Source organism: Polypterus senegalus, chromosome 11 (assembly GCF_016835505.1).
Source record: "Polypterus senegalus isolate Bchr_013 chromosome 11, ASM1683550v1, whole genome shotgun sequence".
NCBI lineage: Eukaryota > Metazoa > Chordata > Cladistia > Polypteriformes > Polypteridae > Polypterus > Polypterus senegalus.
The window spans coordinates 58495340-58514555 of NC_053164.1; positions in this window are offsets into that span (position 1 = coordinate 58495340).

Genomic DNA, 19216 nt, shown 5'->3' on the forward strand with positions numbered 1-19216 from the left:
CTGCAGGAACTTAGGTTGCCTCTCAAAGTCTACTATAAACTGTCAGTCCCTTGCAGTATCTAAAATTCCTGCAGTTGTTCTCTTGGGAGGTCCTGGATGTTCACCAGGAATAACAAAACAAGAGCCCTTTTTGTGGGAAGAATTACCTTGGTCCACTGAACTACATTAAGTTTCTTTACCTTTTTACTTTGATGGACATGAATATCATGTCTCTTACCCACTTGAGTTCAAGGAACAGGAGAATTGAACTGCTGTGACTAGGTTCACAAAATGTTCTGTGCACCCATATAGATAAGTGTGACATGGGACAGAGGCAGAAGCCAGACTGTATGAGCATATAACGTGTCATAACCCTGCGTTCTGGTACAGTAACAGATGGTACTTACCTTGTACAGTTGTGCTTGAAAGTTTATGAACCCTTTAGAATTTTCTATATTTCTGCATAAATATGACCTAAAACATCATCAGATTTTCACTCAGGTCTTAAAATTAGATAAAGAGAAACTGGTTAAACAAATGAGACAAAATAGTATACTTGGTCATTTATTTATTAAGGAAAATGATTGAATATTACATATTTGTGTGTGGCAAAAGTATGTGAACCTCTGCTTTCAGTATCTGGTGTGACCCCCCACCCATTGCCCCCCCCTATTTGCATCAATAACTGCAACTAAACGTTTCCGGTAACTTTTGATCATTTCTGCACACTGGCTTGGAGGAAATTTAGCCCATTCCTCTGTACAGAACAGCTTCAGCTCTGGGATGTTGGTGGGTTTCTTCACATTAACTGCCCGCTTCAGGTCCTTCCACAACATTTCGATTGGATTAAGGTCAGGACTTTGACTTGGCCATTCCAAAACATTAACTTTATTCTTCTTTAACCATTCTTTGATAGAACGACTTGTGTGCTTAGGGCCGTTGTCTTGCTGTATGACCCATCTTCTCTTGAGATTCAGTTCATGGACAGATGTCCTGACATTTTCCTTTATAATTCTCTGAAATAATTCAGAATTTATTGTTCCATCAAGAGAAAAGCCAAGCAAAATGACACCTTTTATTGGCTAACTAAAAAGATTACAATATGCAAGCTTTCGAGGCAACTCAGGCCCCTTCTTCAGGCAAGATGTAATCATAATGTTGATAATGTTGATTACATCTTGCCTGAAGAAGGGGCCTGAGTTGCCTCGAAAGCTTGCATATTGTAATCTTTTTAGTTAGCCAATAAAAGGTGTCATTTTGCTTGGCTTTTCTCTACATTCGTAATGGCTAACACGGTACAACAACCTAGTACTACTTGTTCCATCAATGAAGGCAAGCCGTCCTGGCCCAGATGCAGCAAAACAGTCCCAAACTATGATACTACCACCACTATGTTTCACAGATGGAATAAGGTTCTTATGCCGGAATGCAGTGTTTTCCTTTCTTCAAACATAACACTTTTCATTTAAACCAAAAAGTTCTATTTTGATTTCATCTCGTCTACAAAACATTCTTCCAATAGCCTTCCGGTTTGTCCACGTGATCTTTAGCAAACTGCAGACGAGCAGCAATGTTTTTTTGGAGAGCAGTGGCTTTCTCCTTGCAACCCTGCCATGCACACTATTGTTGTTCAGTGTTCTCCTGATGGTGGAAACATGAACATGAACATTAGCCAATGTGAGAGAGGCCTTCAATTGCTTAGAAGTTACCCTGGGGTGCTTTGTGACCTCACTGATTATTACACACCTTGCTCTTGGAGTGATCTTTGTTGGTCGACCACTCCTGGGGAGGGTAACAATGGTCTTGAATTTCCTCCAATTGTACACAATCTGTCTGACTGTGGATTGGTGGAGTTCAAACTCTTTAGAGATGGTTTTGTAACCTTTTCCAGCCTGATGAGCATCAACAACTCTTTTTCTGAGGTCCTCAGAAATCTCCTTTGTTCGTGCCATGATACACTTCCACAAACATGTGTTGTGAAGAGCAGACTTTGATAGATCCCTGTTCTTTAAATAACACAAGGTGCCCACTCACACCTGATTGTCATCCCATTGATTGAAAACACCTGACTCTAATTTCACCTTCAAACTAACTGCTAATCCTAGAGGTTCACATACTTTTGCCACTCACAAATATGTAATATTCGATCATTTTCCTCAATAAATAGATGACCAAGTATAATATTTTTGTCTCATTTGTTTAACTGGTTTCTCTTTATCTACTTTTAGGACTTGAGTGAAAATCTGATGATGTTTTAGGTCATATCTATGCAGAAATATATAAAATTCTAAAGGGTTCACAAACTTTCAAACACAACTGTGAGGTGAATAATAACCTATATCATTACTGCAATATTGAAAAAATGAAGAATATCATTATTAGTAAATTGAATAAATATATACATTTCTAATGTCATACCTTCCATATGTAGTAATTTTCAGGCATCCAGTCTGCCTACATCTGATCTCACCTACATTTGTACTTGCTTCAGCATACATGACTGTAGGTTGTGATAAGAGGTGAAGTAAGATTTTAAAATAAATAATAGGGTTCCTGGAGCATTCAGGCTCTAAACGGGTGCTTGGCTGATCGTGCATTCACATGTGAATGCAAGTCGGTCAGTCAGGTGCTTCATTCACACCTCACAGTGGCAGGAGGATAACACTTGCACAGTTGAAGGTGACGGAGGGGAAATCAAAGACATAGGAGATCAAATCAAAATGAGAACAATAGAAGACTGTGAGTGAGCTTTAGGGGTAGATCGTCCCTACGGATTTCTTGGATGAGCATATTTGATGGGGAAGATGTTCTCCTTAGGGATCCGAGGTACACCAAGAAAGCAAGAAGAAGACAGGAGGCCAGATGACTCCAAATGGTCTGGCAAACACTAATGGAGCAATCCAAGATGGCAGTTGATAAGGAGGACCACAGCTGCTTGAGTCTCCGCCAGCAGGGCGAGCTGTGGACGAGCTGGTTAGAAAGAGAAGAAGTTAAGCTGGGTTTAGTCGAATAATGGACTGTGTGTGTTGTTCTGGGTTCAAGAGGCTTCTGGAAGCAACCAGGGAATATGAACTATCACTTAGGTGTTTCACTATTTTTCTGTCAAGAGCAGCTGTTCCACTAGCAAAATATATATACTGTACACAAAACAAAGTTACTTCTCTCACTGAAAAATAGAAGCAATAAACTTATTTGGAGTTGAAATTGCAGAGAATAATTCTCAGTTTTAAGACTGACAAGTTCACAAATTCTCCTATGCTTTTCAGTAGGAGATTCTGAAATTTTGAAAATGTGCACAGTGCAATTGGTACAAGGTATCTTAATAAAACTGAATCTGTCACAACAAATTTCCTTGAAGAATAAGTTTGCCTAATTTCAACAAAACCGGTCCACTAGGAGCAGGGTTGTTTTATGCAGACAGACCAATATGGTTATCGTAGTATGAGCTTTTCACATTATATGTGAACACACCTAAAATGGTTGATTATTTTCTTTTTGTTGCATTTCAAAATTAACTACAGTGCAATGCTTTTTTTTCTTATTGTTCTTTCATTTCTAAATTCAAATAATTCCATTAAGAGGTTTGATAAAATCTCACTTTTCCAGATTTACATTTCAAAGGCTTGCAGGCATAACCAATCTTTGCACCATTGTAAATCTTTTATTTTCTTAAGGAGGAGCTGCAAATCCATCATTACAACTTAGCCCTGGGAGTGGGAGGTCTATCACAGCAGCAACTGGTGCAAAGCATGAACCATTGATAAGACACCAGTTCATTACAGAAGACATGTAAGCGGTGTATTCTGCTCGAAGAGCAGAGTTGCTAGTTACTTCGGCTGCAAGCCTGAGAGAAGAACATGGAGTGCACTTGAGAAAAAGGGGAACACATAAGGTCTTGTAGGCGGTTCACCAGTAATGATGAAAGTCGGGTGTAAGCACCATGTGGCCGCAATACTGCCTATTTCCACAGTTAAAACATACATATATTATTTGAACAAAATCCATTTAATCTGATTTTTTTATTTACAGGGATTATAACAACCACTCTTGAAAATCCATTTAGAAGAAAAACCCATGTCATCCTAATAGTCATTAAAGCCTTCTAGTTTCATCCCTACTTTTTAAACTGGTGGCCTTTTCCCTGACAAGCCACTTAGCAGGGCTGTTTTGATCATTGCCATTAAAACAAATTTCAGCATCTGTTTAATAGTGAGGTTTTAAACACTCAAAATTGAAGTTAAAGAGTGTAGTCCACTCTTCTAATGTGACACAGTCAAACCATAGTAAAGCATTATTTACAAATCCCAAGGCAACAAGAAAATCAATAGCTCAAAGGTTTTCAATGAGACACAAGTGTTCTTTCTTCCAGAAGCGGATCATTTTACCCTTGCTGGTCTGATCTGTACTGAATTTGCTCCTCATTCAAATTATATGTTCAGCTGTGTGCATAGTCTTCAAACACAACGTAACTGTGTGCTCATCAAGACAGGCTAAAATCCTGTTTACAGTATTCTGTTTTCACAGGAGCATTTCAAACTACAAGACATACAATACATTACCAAAAATGTATTATTTTTATCTCTCATGCATCTCTCATGCATGTGTGCTACAGGAGCATGGTGGGGGCTAAGCTCATGAAGTAAAATGGGGAACTTTGGGTGAGACACTGTTTACCTTATCTAGATCTGGAATGGAGGAGGAGACCTCAGAAGAATTGTAACAATGCTTTCAGTCCACCCTAGAAGCCCTGCCTCTTCTGGTTGTCCTGCTATATAAGACACTATATGACTGGAAGTTGGGTGTTCAATCATTCAGATCACCTGCAGGAGCAATGGCTGCAACAACCCTGTATAATGATATTTTATTATGTTTTTAGTTTCCATTGAAATTATCAGCACCTCTGCTATTAAACAGGAGTCTCATTGGGGACCCCAACACTTTAGTATTAGTTAGTTTAGTTTAGAAGTATCAGGCGTGCTAATTGATAATGTTCTTGACATAGTAAATTCGTCACTAGATACTGGGGTCTTCCCAGACTGTCTTAAGACTGCTGTAGTTAAACCCCTACTTAAGAAACATAATCTTGACCCCTCGGCTCTTGAAAATTTTAGACCCATCTCTAACCTGCCCTTCTTAAGTAAAGTTCTAGAGAAGGCAGTCATTATGCAGTTAAATGACCACCTAAATAAACATGCTATTCTTGATAAATTTCAGTCAGGTTTTAGAACAAATCACAGCACAGAAACTGCACTCGTTAAAATAGTAAATGACTTGCGGGTAAATGCAGACAGAGGCCATTTATCTGTTCTCATCCTCTTAGATCTGAGTGCTGCTTTTGACACCATTGATCACAACATTCTTAGAAATCGCCTTAGTCAATGGGTGGTCCTCTCTGGCAGTGTCTTAAATTGGTTTGAATCCTACCTGACAGGGAGAAAATATTTTGTTAGTTGTGGGAATTACAACTCGAAGACACATGATATCCAATATGGTGTTCCACAAGGCTCTATCCTGGGTCCGCTGTTATTCTCAATCTACATGCTTCCGTTAGGTCAGATTATCTCAGGGCACAACGTGAGCTACCACAGCTATGCTGATGACACACAGCTGTACTTATCAATAGCACCTGATGACCCCGATTCTATTGATTCACTAACACAATGTCTGACTTGTATCTCAGAATGGATGAATAGTAATTTTCTCAAGTTAAATAAAGAGAAAACTGAAATTTTAGTGATCAGCAATAATGGATACAATGAGGCTATTAGAAATAAACTGGATACATTAGGATTAAAAGTCAAGACGGAGGTAAAAAGCTTAGGGGTGATTGTTGACTGTAATCTGAATTTTAAATCACATATTAATCAGATCATTAGGACAGCATTTTTTCACTTAAGAAACATAAGTAAAGTTAGACCTCTTATATCACTGAAAGATGCTGAGAAATTAGTTCACGCGTTTGTTTTCAGTCGACTAGATTACTGTAATGCACTCCTCTCAGGACTACCCAAAAAAGATATAAATCGTTTGCAACTAGTGCAGAATGCAGCTGCTAGAATCCTAACTAGGAAAAGAAAATCCAAACACATCACACCAGTCTTAGCGTCACTACACTGGTTACCTGTGTCATTCAGAATTGACTTTAAAATTCTGCTTATGGTTTATAAAGCCTTAAATAATCTCGCTCCATCTTATATATCGGAATGTCTGACACCTTATATTCCAAATCGTAACCTCAGATCCTCAAATGAGTGTCTCCTTAGAATTCCAAGAACAAAACTTAAAAGAAGTGGTGAGGCGCCTTTCTGCTGTTATGCACCTAAAATCTGGAATAGCCTGCCAATAGGAATTCGCCAGGCTGATACAGTAGAGCACTTTAAAACACTGCTGAAAACACATTACTTTAACATGGCCTTTTTATAACTTCATTTTAATCGTAATTTAACTTAATCCTGATATTCTATATGTTCAATTCATCATAACAACTATTCATGGTGGCTCTAAAATCGGTACTGACCCCTACTCTCTTTTCTGTTTCTTTTTCCGGTTTCTTTGTGGTGGTGGCCTGCGCCACCACCACCTACTCAAAGCTTCATGATGCTCCAACAATGATGGACGGATTAAAAGGAAGAAGTCTACGTGACCATCATCATCATCAAGCCCTTCCGTGAGAATCCTAAATCCAAAGATGACTGTTTCATTTATGTTAGGTAGAATGCCCAGAGGGGACTGGGCGGTATCTTGGTCTGGAATCCCTACAGATTTTATTTTTCTCCAGCCGTCTGGAGTTTTTGTTTTTCTGTCCCCTGGCCATTGAACCTTACTCTTATTCGATGTTAATGTTGATTTATTTTTTATAATTATGTCTTTCATTTTTCTATTCTTTAATATGTAAAGCACTTTGAGCTACTGTTTGTATGAAAATGTGCTATATAAATAAATGTTGTTGTTGTTGTTTATTCTGTCCTTCTTTTCATTCCACTTATTATATTCTTTTCTTTTTGAAGCTATTAGTCTTTGTGTAATACTATTGCAAATAACTTTACAAATGATATGATTCAAATTGATAGTAACAATACAAACTTTAAAGTCATTCAACATTTCATAGATCTCAAGAAAGCAAACTTAGAAAAGTACAGAAATAAGGATGAAGTGATTAGTAGTTCAGCAGTATTTGTTAAGATTACATGAAAATTAGTATAAGCACAGTCAATGCAGAAAAGTTAATTGTAGCAGAGTGTTACAGGCATAGCTGACTGACAAGCAAGTGTAATTTGAATTCAACCATTGACAGAGCTTCTTATAAAGAACTAGGGGGCTAGTCTCCCATAGCAGAAGGCAAAAAGCTAAATGAGAACTGGACCAAGAAGCAAAACACTTCAATAAAATCGGGAGAAAATCATCTTTAGAGGATTGTAGGTGTCTGTCAAGGCTGATTTGAGGTGATAATAGTGAGTGGTATTAACAACTATGTAAGTCGCTAGCAGAGTACTTAAGATAATACAATATCATGCAGGAACTGAAAGCAGTCAAATTCTGTTTATACTGTTAGCAGGAAATTATGGAAGTATGTCTGTCATCTAGTTCAGAATTGGTGAAGGCATGACAAAGCAGTCTACATCAAATGAGAAGTCAATGAGTCAGATATAGTAATGTTTCATTGGGTGTAGAAAGACTTTCCCCTGAGATGACGTTTTATAATGTCATGGTGCTACTGAGCATGACTGGTGACAGGGAACAAAGTTAGCACTCCTTAGTTTTCCTTGGTAATGCTTTAGAGTGGGTCAGAATAAAGGTGAGATGAAGCACTAACTGTTCAGCTATCGTTATCACTACAAGCAAAGAAGGTGCACTTTATTTTTTCAGACCACCTTGTGTTTGGTAGAGAGCAGTGGTAACCTTTGTGCAGTTCAGGAAGATAAGAAAAGACTGGGAGATCAAAAATGGTCATAACAGCAACAACACCACCACCTAGTTTTTGTAATTGCTATGGGTGGGTAACAGGGAAGCTCATCTCTAGTACAGCTCCTTCCACTGCATAGATGACCGCAGAGATGCATTCAGTTAATCCTTTATGGACAGGTGAAATAGAAATAAAGCCCAATAGGGCTTTCTGACTTAAGATAAATCATTAAATTGTTCATAGCATATAAAGTTCACTAGCTTGATATTCTAGGGGCTTTTCTTCTCATGGCAGTCTGTAAAAAACAATTACATTGACTATCTAAGTTTGAATTTTAAAGGAATCCCCACAGTGATCAGATTCTTGTTAATAACAATATGGTTTTAAATATACTTCTCAAAAAAATTAAAGGAACACTTTTTAATCAGAGCATAGTATCAAGTCAATGAAACTTCTGAGCTATTGATCTGGTCAGTTAAGTAGCAGAGGGGGTTGCTAATCAGTTTCAGTTCACAACAGGTGCACTAGGGGGGCAATAATGAGATGACCCCCAAAACAGGAATGGTTTAACAGGTGGAGGCCACTGACATTTTTTCCTCCTCATCTTTTCTGTTTCTTCAATAGTTTTGCATTTGTCTACGGTCAGTGTCACTACTGGTAACATGAGGCGATACCTGGACCCTACAGAGGTTGCACAGGTAGCTCAACTTCTCCAGGATGGCACATCAATATGTACCATTGCCAGAAAGTTTGCTGTGTCTCCCAGCAGAGTTTCAAGGGCATGGAGGAGATTCCAGGAGACATGCAGTTACTCTAGGAGAGCTGGACAGGGCCATAGAAGGTCCTTAGCTCATCAGCAGGACTGGTATCTGCTCCTTTGGGCAAGGAGGAAGAGGATGAGCACTTCCCGAGATCTACAAAATGACCTCCTGCAGGCCACTGGTGTGAATGTCTCTGACCAAACAATAAGAAACAGACTTCATGAGGGTGGCCTGAGGGCATGACATCCTCTAATGGGCCCTATGCTCACTGCCTGGCACCGTGGAGCTCGATTGGCATTTGCCATAGAATACCAGAATTGGCAGGTCCACCACTGGCACCCTGTGCTTTTCACAGATGAGAGCAGATTCACCCTGAGCACATGTGATAGACGTGAAAGGGTATGGAGAAGCCATGGAGAACATTATATTGCCTGTAACATCGTTCAGCATGACCGATTTGGCAGTGGGTCAGTGATGGTCTGGGGGGTTCATATCCATGGAAGGACACACAGACCTCTACAGGCTAGACAACAGCACCTTGACTGCCATTACTGTAGGTATCGGGATGAAATCCTTTTACCCATTGTTAGACCCTGTGCTGGTGCAGTGGATCCTGGGTTCCTCCTGGTGCATGACAATGCCCGGCCTCATGTGGCGAGAGTATGCAGGCAGTTCCTGGAGGAAGAAGGAATTGATACCATGCTCGCCTGACCTAAATCTAATAGAATACCTCTGGGAAATTATGTTTCGGTCCATCTGACGCCACCAGGTTGCACCTCAGACTGTCCAGGAGCTCCGTGATGACCCAGTCCAGATCTGGGGGGAGATCCCCCAGAAGACAATCTGTCATCTCATTAGGAGCATGCCTTGACATTGTCAGGCATGCATACAAGCACATGCAATGAAATTTCAGCAATATGGAGTAGCCTGCCGCATCATTTTTTCACTTTGATTTTCGGGGTGTCTTTGAATTCAGCCCTCTGTAGGTTGATAATTTTCATTTCCATCAAACGATGTGACAGCCTTTCATACCTATATAGATAGATTTCCAGCATGATTTTTTTCCCGTTGAGATCTGATGTGTTTTTAAAGTGTTCCTTTTATTTATTTGAACAATTTATTACCGATACCTTGTCCAGCTCTGCTTCCCACCTTGCACCCGTGCCACTCAATTAGGGTTCAGCCAAATGTGATCCTGAATGGACTACAGGAGTGTGAGATTATATGTATTTTTGTTTGATTTTAAAGGTACTAAAGGTCTGTGTTACATTAAGTTGCTTGTATTTTTAAATTAATGTTTTTATAGATGCAAACATAAGTATATCTGGATTCAGCTATTGTAACATTATTTATTGACACTAATTTATATGGTTTTGCCATTTTGTCAGTTTAGTTTAACTGGAATCAAATTACATGTTTTGTTTAAAGTTCCCATTGTTTGCATATGCTTACTGAATGTTTTGTTCGTATTTTCTTATTTAAACTCAGTAAAACACAGATGTGTCCGGGACTGATGACAGCCATTCTAGAGATCAGGTACGGATTACTATTTGAATTTGATTGACAAAAACAATGAAACATTAACTACTTTGATCAAATCTTCTGTTTAAATTGTAAGCATTTTTTCTAACAACAGAATAAAAGAAGCTACTATTTATTTGGTAAAATGGTTTAAATGAAACAAAATCAAGACAAAGGGTATACAGTCAAAATCTGGTGTCTCTAAGCCTTTGTTTCAATTTTTTTATGTAGAGCTAATCATTACCTATTTTTCAATTTTATAATATTTGGATTGCTTTCCTTTCAACTCAAAAAATGCTTTGACTTATGATATTTCAGCTTTTTCTTATGAATACACGTTACTTATTTTCTACTTCTGCTTTTCATGTTTTTTGATGAAAATGTCTATACTCTTACCTTTCGTTTAAAAAAGTGTTTTCTATTTGGTAAAACAAAAAATGCCTGTTGTTCACCACTGTTAATTTTAATAATACTCATGAGCTAGGACAGCGTTTCTCAACCTTTAAGTATTTGCGACCCGAGTTTTCATAATAGTTTTAATCGAGCCCCCCCCTAACATTTTTTTGAAATGTAGATGCATAGTTTATTATACCTACTTAACTTTTATCTGCATTTATCTAACTCTATATTTATTGTTCTGGTATCAGAATGTAGTTTAAGTTAATTTGCTTTGGTTTCAACAGATTTTTTTTCATATGTTTGATTCTTGTTTTCTTTTTTTCACATCTTCGCTCCCCCCTAGGGGAGCCCGCCCCACAGGTTGAGAACCACTGAGCTAGGACATGAAGGACTGGAATTAGGTTTTTAGAAATTCATCTTTATTTATTGACCCTATTTTGACACAAAACATCTGTGTCTTGCATTTAAAGAGAGCTTTAAAAATTCATGTGAATGTCACTTACCTTTATATGATATAATTCTATACTATCTATTTTGTGAAACTTCTTTATGTGCAGTTCAGGGTTTTTGAAAGCTGAAGCTTCACCTGGCACATTTGGTCCAAGGCAAGAACCCAGCCGCATATCAGAATTGCATCCACCTGACTGTCATTCGAACTCACGCAACAACACTCACTCATACTGCTCTGATTCATTTTATCTAACAAGATATGTTTGGTTTACAGGAGGAGACCAGCTGGTGTTTCTACTTGGGGTAATTTTACATTATATGTTCTTATTCATGTATCCATTCATCTTCTCAACCTGCCTATTGTAAATCAGGGTGACTATTCTGTCAACATTAAAAATAAAACAGACACCAATCCTAGACAGGACACCAGCCATACAAAATGCACACTGCCTGGGCTAATATTGAGTCATCGGTTAACATAACTTGCATGTTTGTAGAATCAGCATAGAAATTATGCACTGAATTTAAACCTAGTCCACTGAAATTGTGAATCAGTACCTCTAACAAATAAGCCACTGTGAAACTCACATTGTGTCAATTTAGAGTTACCGAATAACCTAACATGCAAACATTTTGAAGGTTTGGTAAGGGTTATGGAACTGGATAATTCACAAAACACAAAAACAAAAAGCATATTACCTTAGCATATTATCTATTGAGCTGTCCATCCATTCATTTATTTACTGGAACCTGCTTAAACAACATTAGCGTTGCAGTAGCTGAGGCTCATCCTAGTAGTATTAGACACAAGGCAAGATCACATTTAGTTTATGCACACATCTTTTAACTTATTCTGATACATGATATCTACAATATCAGTTTCTCCCTTAATTTTTTATTCATTCTTTTTCTGAAACAACTTTTCCCACTATAAAGTTATTATATTATATTATATTATATTATATTATATTATATTATATTATATTATATTATATTATATCACAGTGGATGTATATAAGAGCATTCTCTGCTTTGAGCTGGCGTTCCATTAAATGTTAATTCTTGTCTTGTGCCAAGGGCTCCTGGTACTAGCTTTGGCTTACGTGACTTCAAGTTGGATAAAGTACAAACAAAAGGTGGATGGATGGCTGCTTATCTTATCTTATCTTATCGTATATTATATTCTATTATATTATTGGGTAACACAGCTGGATTTGAACCCAGTGCCCAGATAGTCAGCATATTCTCCCTGTGTCTGTCTGGATTTTGCACCTTGTACATCAGGTTTCCTTTCACATTCTCAAAGGTGTAAAGTTCAGGCTAACTGATGACTCTAAATTGCCCCAGTGGTGTGAGTGGTGCGATTGGTGCATGAAGTGGGCCTCAGGTGGACTGGCACCCTGGCCTGGGTTGTCTCCAGCACTGTGGCAATTCCTGCTGTGACAGGCTCCAGTTCCCGGTGTCTCTAAATTGGATTAGGCAGGTTTGAGACTATTACACTATATTAATTAGACAATAGCAGGGTGGTTCAGGGCTTAGTACTGCTTATGTGGGATTTTTCTCTGGGTATTCCAGTTTTCCTCATAATCTTCAACATGTATGTTGCATTATCCTTAAATTTATCCCATGTGAATCTGAGTGTTGGTGTACTTATGATTGGACCCTGCAATAAAGTACCAGCCCCTCCTTGGTTGGTTTCTGTGCTCAGTACTGTAGTGATAGATTTTGGCTCCCATGAATCAATTCTAAAATAAAAAAGCTCACACAGATGGAGGCAGCTTGTTTATTTACTGATACAGTAATTTCTGAAATACGTGAGTCATGCAAGAAGCACTATTTTTATGAGAATGTACTTCTATAGACCTGAAAGGGAGGGATCATTTTTGTATGTTTTCAGTTTCATTATTTTTTTTTCTTTTAATTTTATCACATCAACAACATTTTATCTATAACACTTTTTCATACACATTGGACAGCTCAAAGTGCCTGGCAAGAAAATGGAAATGGAAAAATAACCTAACAATTAGGTCTTAAATTAAACTTATACTGCTATATACTAAAGAAATGTATCTCACTGAAAACATAAACAGAATTTACATAATTCATTTTACCCAGTAAAAAATGCAGTAATTGGAAATGGGTATATTTTGTAGGGTGTAATCCAAATGTAAATATTCAATTAAAATGTACTTATTAAGTACTATGAAAATAGAACTTTTACACATTGAATCTATGGATTCCTGTGTGGAATTAATCTCTCGTTGTTTGCCTAGGGAAATGTTTCCCCTTGAGTACCTTTTTTGTTTTTGTTATCTGTAAAGTTAGGGAAATGTCTTTATATTCATTTGCTAGTCAAATACTGAAGTGTGCAAATGATTTATGTAGGAAATTAGCATTGAAAGATTAAATGTAATTTTGTGTTTAGTCAAAAAGGTTTGATTTGTTGATTAGCCGAAAGCTTATATTGTCTGGAGAAACTAATAAAGATAAATCTCTCAGAAACAATCACACATTGAATGAAAAATAAAAAGGCATTTGCATTAACTTAGACAATCTTTTAATCTTTAAATAACATATACCATTATTTTATTTTTATTACTTCCTTACATACTATATTTTAGGTAAACAATCTGTCTTCATTGGCAATTAGTTTTTTCTTGCTTTTCAGTATCAAGAAAGGTTTGCTTTAGTGTTTTAGTAACATTTGCTTGGTTATGTGTCAAAACTGGCAATGATAAATAGTTACAAAAAAAATATTCAATTTTTACAGAGCAATGAAGATGAAGGATATATTCACACACCAAAATGTAGAATAAATCTGAATGACGTAATAAGGTTATAAACACATACATCTGCATCAGTCTTAAAATTTGTATTCCTTGTGTGCGGTATCTGTATTGTAGTTTCTGGTGTGTGTTTATTACTAACTATATAATCATTGCATTCATTTCTGCATGTTGCATTCTTCATTCATTTCTGTATGTTTTGGTTTTTTATGCCATAAACTGCTTGCGAATAAACTCACGATTCAAATTTGTGAAATCTAAAGTCACATCTTTGAGCAATGCATAATTATATGGATTACATAAGAAGTAATGGCATCCTTAACCTGAAAATTGCCCCAGGGGCACTGTACAATGGATGACCCTGCACTTTGATTTCCATAGGTCATGCGTAAAGCCCATTTCCCCTCAGGGATTAATAAAGTATATCAAATCAAAAAAACATGGTGATATCATTGATGGGTCACTGTCCTTATCTAAAGATTGGCCAAAGGAAAAGAGAAAGCATATGAGTGATGCTGTGACTACTTCACTCAGGACTTCTGGTTGTGACATTGTCACTCACACAGATGAGGGTCAAAGAATGAATGCCAACTTCCAGTGTTGCAGGATCTTATATGCTTCACATTGCGGGAGAGGCAGTACTTCCGGGTTTTAGAAGGAAGTGACATCCAGCCAGATATCTTCCTTTCTATAAGAGGAGAAAGTATCACCAACAGTGCCACCTCACGTACTGGAGTGGTAGTGCACTTAAGTACAGAGCCCTGCAGACTCAGTGTTTACAGGCTGATCATAGTACACTTCATGTATCAGTGAAAGACTTTACATATTTAAAATGTTTTCTAGGGAAAAAAAAGTGAATAACCACAAAATAATGAATTCTTAATTATTTAGGGAAATAAATAAATAACGTACAACTGCTTAGTGCCAATGACTTTATTATTGACCCTCTAAGATTTGCCATTTTATTGAAGTTATTGCCCTGGTATTGACCTTGCTTAAAACACAACTACAAGCACTTATGATTTCCCAAAGTGGGAATACAAAAATAATGCAACTTTAATAAACATATTCCAAAAATTATATTTAAAATTAATTTATTAATTAATGAGTAATTAACTATAACAATCTAAATAACAAGGTAAGGATAATAATCAGAAAAAGAAAGGAGCAAATAAATTGCAAATTCAAAATCCAAACTGTAAATAACCTATTAACAAACAAAACTTGAATAACTGATAAACAAAACTTAACAAATACTTTTTCAATAAGTGTAATAACCTAACCAGGAAGTTGCTGGAGGGACAAAAAACCAATATAGTTTAAGAGATTAGCTGCGTGTGGACAAAAACAAGCCAAAGATGCCCTTGTAGTTTTACTATATTCGTGAACTTGGAGAGGCATCAGCTAACTCTTAAGAATTACCCAGTGCTTAGGACGTGGACCCACCTGTGCTTGCTGCCCCACTGGCTTTCGTAAGAAGGCGATACCATATCTTAGCCATATCACTGGCATATGAGTCCTATTAATCGTTGCCTTGAGAAAATACCTTGAAATAGACAATGTTTTTAGTGAAAACATCAAGTCTTACCCACTTGCACATTACTGAGCCACGGCCATTGCTTCATTTCAATGTTATATTTCTTCATCTGTGACATTTGCACCATCACCGAAAAAATTTTAAATTTCCTGCATGTGCGATTTAGTGGCTGTGGTTGAGCGTGAGCAGAGTGGACTTCTCCATATACACACAAAAGGTCTTTCATTTATACATGTCTAATTGGTCATCAAGTTTGATAGAGTTTGCTAAATTTATAGTCAAAGTAGAGGAAAAGTCGTAACAATAACTTGTAAAAAACTTAAGGTTTCTCACCGAGTCTTTCCTTTAATTTTTAACAAAGTTCAGACACAGACACATCTTAATGTATCGCAGCAACCACTTAACATTGTAAAAACCAGAAATAAAAAATGTCAGCACTCGCATAAACAAATGGTGGCAGCCTTGAAAAAAAACATAAACTGATGAGGTCCATGAGGAAATAAACAAAGCTGCATTAAAATTACATCACATAAATAACGGTAAAACAAAATTCAAATAATAATTTGCATAAGCTTATTGTAGTGTCATAGCTTCTGTCTACCACAAAATGAACCCGAGAATACAAATTTAAAATTGACGGTGAACATGAAGAAAAAAAGCACAAAATGGAGGCGTCTATAAAAAACATATGGTTCTTGAGAAGTGAATTTTACTTATACTTTTTTGTTGGTTTACTCGTTTGGCAGGGCTATGCAATTTATTTCTTGCATGTTGAGCTGTTTTTGGGAATAATTTGCTGATGCCTGGATTTATTGGCCTATGCAATCATTCATGACTTGGCCATAGCCATCCTATCTAAGGAGTAGTCATATATTGCAGAGGTTTCAAGTAATGTTAAAGAGTTACTGCAGTCAGAACCTCCTTCTGTATGCTGCCATACCGGCTTCCTATTTTGAAGAGACTGTGGTACATTTATCTAAGTCACTGCTGATGTTTAGCTTCAGGATTAACTAAATACTTTCTGATAAACTATGTTCTGAGTAAAAAAACTTGTCTGACTTTTCTCCTAATTTCCTTTGCAATGTGTTTGGATGAAGGAAGATTGCATACCCTTTTATGCAAAACTACCAACAAAAACAGCCACACTATGTACTCTCACCTAAGTATAGTAAATTAAATGATGACAATGCTAATATTCAAATAATAAATGGCTAGTGTACAAGACAAACAAACTGAATGAACCATTCCACATGTGTCCCATTAAATAAATGAAAGTAGAAAACTAAATGGTGATTAAATAATCATTTACAATGAAATGTTCATTGTAAGCTAATAAGTTGTGAAGGTGAGATTTTGGAGAAACTACCACTTCTTCCAGAATTTATTGCTCTGGTGTGAATACTTCTTACAGATTGTTGTGAGCTGTGTTCATTGATGGCATCAGCCAAGTTGACTTAATAAAAGTGAAGTAGCTTTTTGCTCATACAGAGCTGACTCTAAATGAATACATAGGGTGAAGCATGAAGCAAGTTGCATCATGAATAATAAACACCAAGCAATAATACTGGCAATACTGATGCTCTGTGTAAGAAAGGTCAGAGCCGACTATACTTCCTTAGAAGGCTGGCGTCCTTCAACATCTGCAATAAGATGCTGCAGAAGTTCTACCAGACAGTTGTGGCGAGTGGCCTCTTCTACGTGGTGGTGTACTGGGGAAGCAGCATAAAAAAGAAGGACACCTCACACCTGGACAAACTGGTGAGAAAGGCAGGCTCTATTGTAGGAATGAAGCTGGACAGTTTAACATCCGTGGCAAAGCGACGGGCCCTGAACAGGCTTCTGTCAATCATGGAGAATCCACTGCATCCACTGAACAGGATCATCTCCAGACAGAGGAGCAGCTTCAGCGACAGACTGTTGTCACTGTCCTGCTCCACTGACAGTCTGAGGAGATCGTTCCTCCCCAACACTATGCGACTCCTCAATTCCACCACATCTATCTCTCTATCTCTCTATCTATCTATCTCTCTATCTCTCTATCTATCTATCTATCTATCTATCTATCTATCTATCTATCTATCTATCTATCTATCTATCTATCTATCTATCTATCTATCTATCTATCTATTCAAAAGGTATGTGGTATCTGACTGACCAGATAAGAGACCTGGCTGCATCTCTCACTTGAACTTTAATTAAAAAAGCAAAGACTCTAGCTACAAATCAGAATAAATCAATTCAATTGTTTTACAGCATTTTATCACTTGTCACATATTCAAGCAAAAATGAAGTTTTGAGAAATTTCAACCACACAAAGGCATACAGCTCCTCAAAATGTCAATGTGTCCATCTATTCTTCACTTTACAAAAAACAAGAAACACAATTCTGTTAAAGAGTTGGTACACCACCTTGGTGACTCCATATAATTTAAAAAGTTGAAAATAACAAAGCACGCCACAAACTGTGAAGTAGATCTTTTCAGATGGGAGATTAGAATTGAACTCGAGCAAGATGGCCAGTTCTGTGTTTATATGGTGACTTGGCAGGAAAGGGTGGAAAATAAGGGTGGAAAGCAGAAGTGATGTCAGCGGTGGAGTGGCTAAAAGCTTTCCACTCCAAAGATGAAGGAAGAGAGAAGGCATTAGTCCACAATCCGGACCACTAGCTTGACAGGTAATTACCATCACCAGAGTTCTTAAACTGCCTCCCATGCGCACAAATGTAACAGTTGTGATGGACAGCTGGCATTTCAGTCTGGCCGGGACGTCCCTCAACTAAAAGAAATAGGAAAAATAGCCTTTTCAGGGCATTACATCCCCCAGGACGCTAGATGGCAACTCCCCTGGATGGAAATGGTTCCCCAGATTCCCACAGATTCCCACAGGGCAACATGGGACATGGATTCTGTTTTCCTCAGCCCTGTTGGGTGCCGTGGGTGCTGCCAGGGGGAGCTCAACATGAACCTGGGGACTATTATTGTTACACCAACCTGGAAGTACTTCGGAGTCGCAAGGTCAGAAGCCCGCAGTACTTCTGGGACACTTGAGAAAGGACGATGGGGTGAGTTTGACCCGGAGAAGGAGTACTTCCAGGTGGTGGACTTTAAAAGGACTGTGGGAAACCCAGCAGGGCAGGCCAGAGTCAGGCGGAGGAGGACAAGGTTGCCTGGGAGGAGTGGTGGTGCCAAGGAGGAAGAGAAAGTGCTTGTGTTACTTGTGTGCTTGGGACTGTGTTGTGTCTGTGGGTACGGTGAAGGCGTAACCCACAGACGAAGAAAAATAAAAGTATTTGTTATATTTTACACATGCCTCCCATGTCCAATCTGTGTCGGGTCAGGTGCTATATAGTGTCAATATTACACAACATATACACAGTACGTTTTTCTTACTTGTCATTCAAGATTAATTAATGTTGGCCATTGTCATTTACCGTATTTTTCTTGATTCCTTATTTCTCTATTCTGCTGAATCAACAAACAATGAGTGTATTGTGTCATAATGCTAATTTTTGTAAACTAATAATAATAGGTAATTTCTAAAGTACATAACAGATAGCCATTCTGGTTGTCCTTACGTACCTGTAATGTGTATTTGATCAGAAATAATCATCAGATATAAGCAATCAAAAAACGACTACACATTATCAATGTAAAATATACAGAATAGTTTCTTCCAAAATGAATGACATGAACCAAAGCTTAAATCCAGTATGACATTATCATTCTACTTTAAACTGAAATAGGTTCAAGTAAATTGTAATATTTACCAAAATATTAAAAGAAAGCTATTAGTTTTGCTGGCTTACCTAGAAATTGTTGTTTACAGGTCATAATAGGAAAACAATGTAATTCTACTTCTAATTTAGTATAACATCTTTAGT